We start from the raw sequence: 6,000 nt of genomic DNA on the forward strand, positions 1-6,000 counted from the left end.
ATTAATTCCAACTTATAACTCATTGAATAACTCCCAAAATTATTTAAAATTATGGGTTAAAGAATCAAGAATACAAATATTATTTTTGAGATCAAAATCACAAATAGAAATTTTATTGAATTTGAAAATCATATTTGGGAGGATCTAAGCTTGATCTAAAAGGTATAAACAACCCTTGGAATGATATATCACCTTGATCTTAAAGGATGAATAAAAAAGGTGTTGTTTGGATGAAAAATCAAAAAGAAAATGAGTTAGAAATCAAGAGAGAAAATGAGAGGAAAAGTTGAGAGAATCTGAACATTTCAAAAATATGGAAAGTTTAATGAATTTTTAATTTTTTTTAATTTGTTGTCTCGTTTTGACTTTTAAAAATATTTTTGGAAACTTTCAAGAATTAATGTTTGAAAATTTGTTGTCAACCCTAAAAACATTATAAGTTGTGGGTAAATTATGTGTTTAGTACTTAAATTATCAATTTAGTTCGTTTTAGTACTTAAACTTTTATTTTTTTTAAACCACACATAAAGTTTAATTTTTGTTTCATTTTAGTATCCGTTGTTAAAACTTAATGGGCAGGCTAACGTGGCATAGTTCTGGTGGAGGGACAACCAATTTGAACAATGGACCACGAGAAAATGATGAGTCGACCAACATAAGTCCAATTTTAGACCCATTGGACGTTGGACTAAGGAGATCGGAGGATGAAGAAATCAAAGATTCATCGTCGATTTGGGGAGATTAAGGCATTTCCCAATGAAACGGAGGCTGGAATCGTGTTCAGGGGGTCAAAAAGGTTCGGGCTGGCGACGGATACGACAGACGACGACTGTAGATGCGATGACTGACGAGCTCGTCTGTTAAGTTTTAAATGACGAGGACTAAAATGAAACAAAAACTACACATTAGGTATGATTTTGAAAAAAAAATGAAAGTTTAGGTACTAAAATGAAATAAAACTGATAGTTTAGATACTAAACATGTAGTTTACCCTTAATTTCTAAAAGAATTTTTATAATTTTCAAAAATTAGGTCTTTCACCTCTCAACTTTTTCCCTATTTTTTCTGAAAATATTTAAAAATTTTAACTTTTAAAAAGGATCTTAAATTTTAAAAAATTGTTGTCGTTTTACTTTTTAAAAATATTTTTGAAAATTTTCAAGAATTAATGTTTGAGAATTATTTTTTTCTTAAACTCGGTCCAACAATCAGAACTACTAAACATGTTGATCTGTCATCCAAGTGCTATTATAGATAGTGGGAAGATTTTCAGTTAATTACACAGATGATAACTTATGTTTGTGTTTTTCACTTTTGATCGTTGATTTCAAAAAATATAGAAGATATAATTAACTTCGTTTTTATTTAATTAAGATATTATCAGTTTTGTTTTTTGTTTTTATAGTCTTTTAGAAAGATCTCTAGAAGCAAAATCTAATTATCCAAAAGTCATTAATTAAAATATACTTAAATTAATTTTAATTCATAATTAAATAAATTAACTCTATGATAAAATTAATGTTAATACAAATAGGAGATATAATTTTAGAATATGTGAATACTTTGCAATAAATAAATGATATTTTCAGTAAACCATTAGATGATAAAAAATTTTGAACACTTGAAAGAAAATCATGTCTCACAAACTTACATTGATTTTATGTTAATATACTTCTCTAAACTTTTATGTTTATAAAATGTTTTATAGCATGAAATTCATTGAAAAATATGTTATAACTAATCTTAATGTCAAATTTTTTTCATGTTTTAAATTTTAACCATCATAACACTTTATATGTTGAAAAAAATAGTTTTTGTATAAAAAGAATAGTGATTTTTTAATGTTTGATTATGTTTTTGTTAATGTAGATAGAGTTTTAATAATTTTTATACATTATAAATGTGCTCATCAATTATTTACATTCACTGTCAACGAGTGTTGGTACAAGTGGTTAAGATTCAGGAATTTGAGCTTGTAAGACCAAGTTTGAATCCTACCACCGTTACTTTTTGTGGGCAATCTGTAAATTCCTATGTCAATATCAATTGGGTCTTAGGTATACCCTGACCTTAGACTGGGGGAGCCACCCTTGACCTAAACTTTTTACCATATGTACCAAAACAATTATTTACATTCACTTAGACATATTTCAATGGGCCCAAGAAATGTTTTCCTGTAACACCCTAAACCCAATTGGGCCTGAAGTGTCACATTGGGCTACCGAAGCAACTCTTGATTTTCGAAACATGTTCATTTTCTTCATTTTTTTCAAATCTACTGAATGATATCATATTTAAAACATAAATAATTGTATTAAAACATTTTACAAATCAGAGCTCCGTGACACATAATTTAAAACCAAAATAATACAGACTCTGAGTTTAAATAACTGAATACATGAGTGAGGTTCTATGAATACATACCCACTAAGCTATGGTACAATACTCTGAAGGAGATGCTGGAAGTCCTGTTGTGATGGTACTCCACGAACTGCTCATACTACTAACCTGCCAACGGAAAACATCTTAAAGTTGTGCTTACAAAGCCCAATAGTATAATCGCTAATCTAGAGCATCATAAGAAATTCATAAACTCAAGCATGTTGAAGACCTGATAATAAATAGTAGGTATATGCATGATCTAGATCAAGTGCTACCTACCTAAGGCTTAGTTGTTTTATCTTTGAAGTAGGGTCTCTACCTTGATGTATGGATCTGCTATGCATTATCTAAATGTGATACTGGCTCTATTTTGCATTATATAAATGCAAGATTGACTCTGTTGTGTATTTTTTGAATGCAAGAATGAGTTTGTCGTGGCTCATACACTAACTGAGGTAGTCATCATGATGTGGCCGAGGGATTCTGTATCTAGGAGCTCACACACCCCTCTATCATATCACATACTAATATATGATACACAACAACAAACAATAATCAGTGACGGGCACCATGGTACGGCTGAGGGATCTTGCATCTCGAAGCTCACACACCTCTTTGGCATGTCTGTATACCCTAAGTACACTTGGGGTGAGATTCGAAATTCTTTCATCGAAAACGTATACCCGCCAACCACTCCATCGAGTCTTGGGGCATCTGGCGCCCAGTCGGCAAAGAAGTGCCATAGCAATGATTGTGATATCCACTGTCTGATAAACAAGACAATCGCCTTACTGCTAAAGTAACTCAAGTGTCCTTGTTGTTTCCTGAGTGTCATACAAAGGCTAGTTTTATGACATCTTAACCGTTACTGTTTCTAGATGTTACTATTTCTAGCTAGTATGAGTTATTACTGACAATCCGTACTTATATGTTATACGCTACTTAAGGGTATTTTAGTCATTCTCTAACTCTGGGGAAGTCTTTACGCGATTCGAGACTTCACAATGATTTTTGTGTTTATTGCTTACTGGATAGGGTTCTGTCTATCCCGGTATCTGACCTGGGTTTATTTCTGAGTAATAATACTCTATTCGCTAATCCTACGTTTTCCCTCAATTCACCCTCGAATTAAAGGAATAAATGTACATCCAACACTCTCAGTCATTTTTGCGGTATACGACACTATTTTATAATAATCTAAATTCTTGGTTGTACCTCTTATCTATACATTCTACGCACTAATACTTCATCCATATATGTTTGTTACATGCTTACTAATGCGTTACGTCTGTTATGGTTATTCTACTTGTAATCCGCTCATCTAAGTGTTCTTGGGCCCTTTTTAGCCATTTACGACCCTCACATACTAAATTCCATCCTTACGGGTCATACTTAGCTCTTATGGATCTTAATCAGGTCAAATTTATTCTTCCAAGATGAGTAGTATCGATACTCTATCTATAGTATCGATACCCTAGGGTTAAGTATCGATACCCCTATCCAAAACTGCGTTATGCTGCTGAAAATATAGCCCAGTCTCGAGACCATCACTCTCGGTCTTGAGACTTAACATGCAATATCGATACCCTCACTGCAGTATCGATACACTTTGCATGGGAACTCTAATTCCCCCCCCCCCAAAACACCCAGTCTTGATACTACTCAACCGGTCTCGATACTGAAACTCCAGAATGGTTATTTTAGGCTCGAGAAAACACCTAAAATCATCCTAAACGTCTTGTGTTGGTTCCTAAACTTGATTTTAAGATTTAGTAAGTTATTTAGGGTCTTAAGATGTCTTAAAAACACAATTTTAACACCTAAAACATGATTTGATATTGAAATCAAGTTTAAACACTAATATGCTCAACTACTCAAATATTTAGCAAAAACTTGTCATTTATGGAATCTAAATACTCCAAAGGATCAGAAAAACACTACATTGCTGATTGAATCTCGAAATTGAGCTCTTTTAGCTAGAAATCATCCCCTACCATGGCTTGGATGATAAAACCCTCAATTTTCTCTTGCAAACAAAGAACTCGTGGCTTGAATGGTTAAATCCATGTTGCTTGAGGGGTTAAGAATGATAATAAAACTTGAAATGGGCTCAAGAGCTTACCTTTGCTAAGAAACTTGGAGAGGATGGAGGAAGAAAAAAATGAGAAGTTATGAAAATGAAGAGAAAATGGAGATGGAAATGATAAAAAGTCTTCATCTTTCTAAAATGGGAAAATTACACTAAAGGTCTTAACACATATTTATGAAATTCACAAATCACTTTTTTATGGTTAATTGGGCTCAACTCTAACTCAATTAAGCCTAATGATTTGAATTATAAATTTTGTAGGGTCCACATACCTCTTGGGTAGACCCGAAACTACTAGCCTGAAATTTGAGATGTTACATTTCCAACACTTCTTTTTAATCATTTTATATAGTTTCGATGTTCTTCTAGTATTGATACCGCTAATTCAACATCGATATTATTTCATGAGTATTAATACTATAGCCACTCCTGTTCGAGTGGACGATTGAACGAGCAGGAGATGCCACATACTAACATCGGAATGATATCAACTTTAATTAAAAATTAAAAACGAGTAAAAGATAACTTCATTCATAAATACAAGGATCAACTTACTTATTTAATAAACATGCAAGGACCTTTGAGCAATTAGAACCTAAATACTACAATTTATTATCAAAGAAAACAATTTCAAGATCGAGGTATCGATAGCTTATCATTTGATATCAATACTAAAAGTTAAATATCTATACATTACGTGGGAATCGATATGACTTCTAACTTCAAACTTTAGGAGAAGAGAAATCAAAACAATAATAATAATAATATGTATCAATATTCTTACCAGAAGTATTGGCGGAAGTCTCACGTGCGGCAGCTTAATATAGGGTTAAAGAAAGATGTTACCGGAAATGTTATTATTTTTTTAACATTTCCGGTAAAAAAATTACCTAAAATATTATTATTTCTACCGGAAATGTTATTATTGGACGCTTTACCGGATTTGTTAACATATTTAATAAAGCGCTACCTAAAACATTATTATTTTTCTATCGGAAATGTTAATATTGGGCATTTTACCGAAAATGTTAAAAACATTAATGTTTTAGGTAAAAAAATAATATTTTAGGTAATTTTTTTTACCAAAAACGTTAAAAAATAATAACATTTCTGATAGAACATTTCCATAACCATATCTTAAGGCTGTCGTACCGTAGAACTTCCTGAAGTATTGCATAGGTATTAATATTACTTTTTACTTTAGAAGTTTCTAAACTTATCCAAATGGCATCTAGACTCGGCTACACCAATTAGAGCACTTTAAAAACATTAAAATGTACGTGAAAATTTATCCAATTCATGCATTTACATCATGCAAACGTATTTACTCAGACCCAGGATCTTTAAGGAGAAGAACATTCTCTTCAATCACCGAGATCACTCGATGGGTTTAATTGTTAAATATTTTTATTATATCATATTATATTTTAATTATTATTTGTGTATTGTGTGTCCAAAATTATGCCATCTATGAGGTAAACATTGAAGATGAAGAGCAAATGATTAGGAGAGAAATTTTCACAATGCGG

The sequence above is a fragment of the Hibiscus syriacus genome, unplaced genomic scaffold, assembly GCF_006381635.1.
Source record: "Hibiscus syriacus cultivar Baekdansim isolate YM2019G1 unplaced genomic scaffold, ASM638163v2 tig00110402_pilon, whole genome shotgun sequence".
In the NCBI taxonomy this organism is placed as follows: domain Eukaryota; kingdom Viridiplantae; phylum Streptophyta; class Magnoliopsida; order Malvales; family Malvaceae; genus Hibiscus; species Hibiscus syriacus.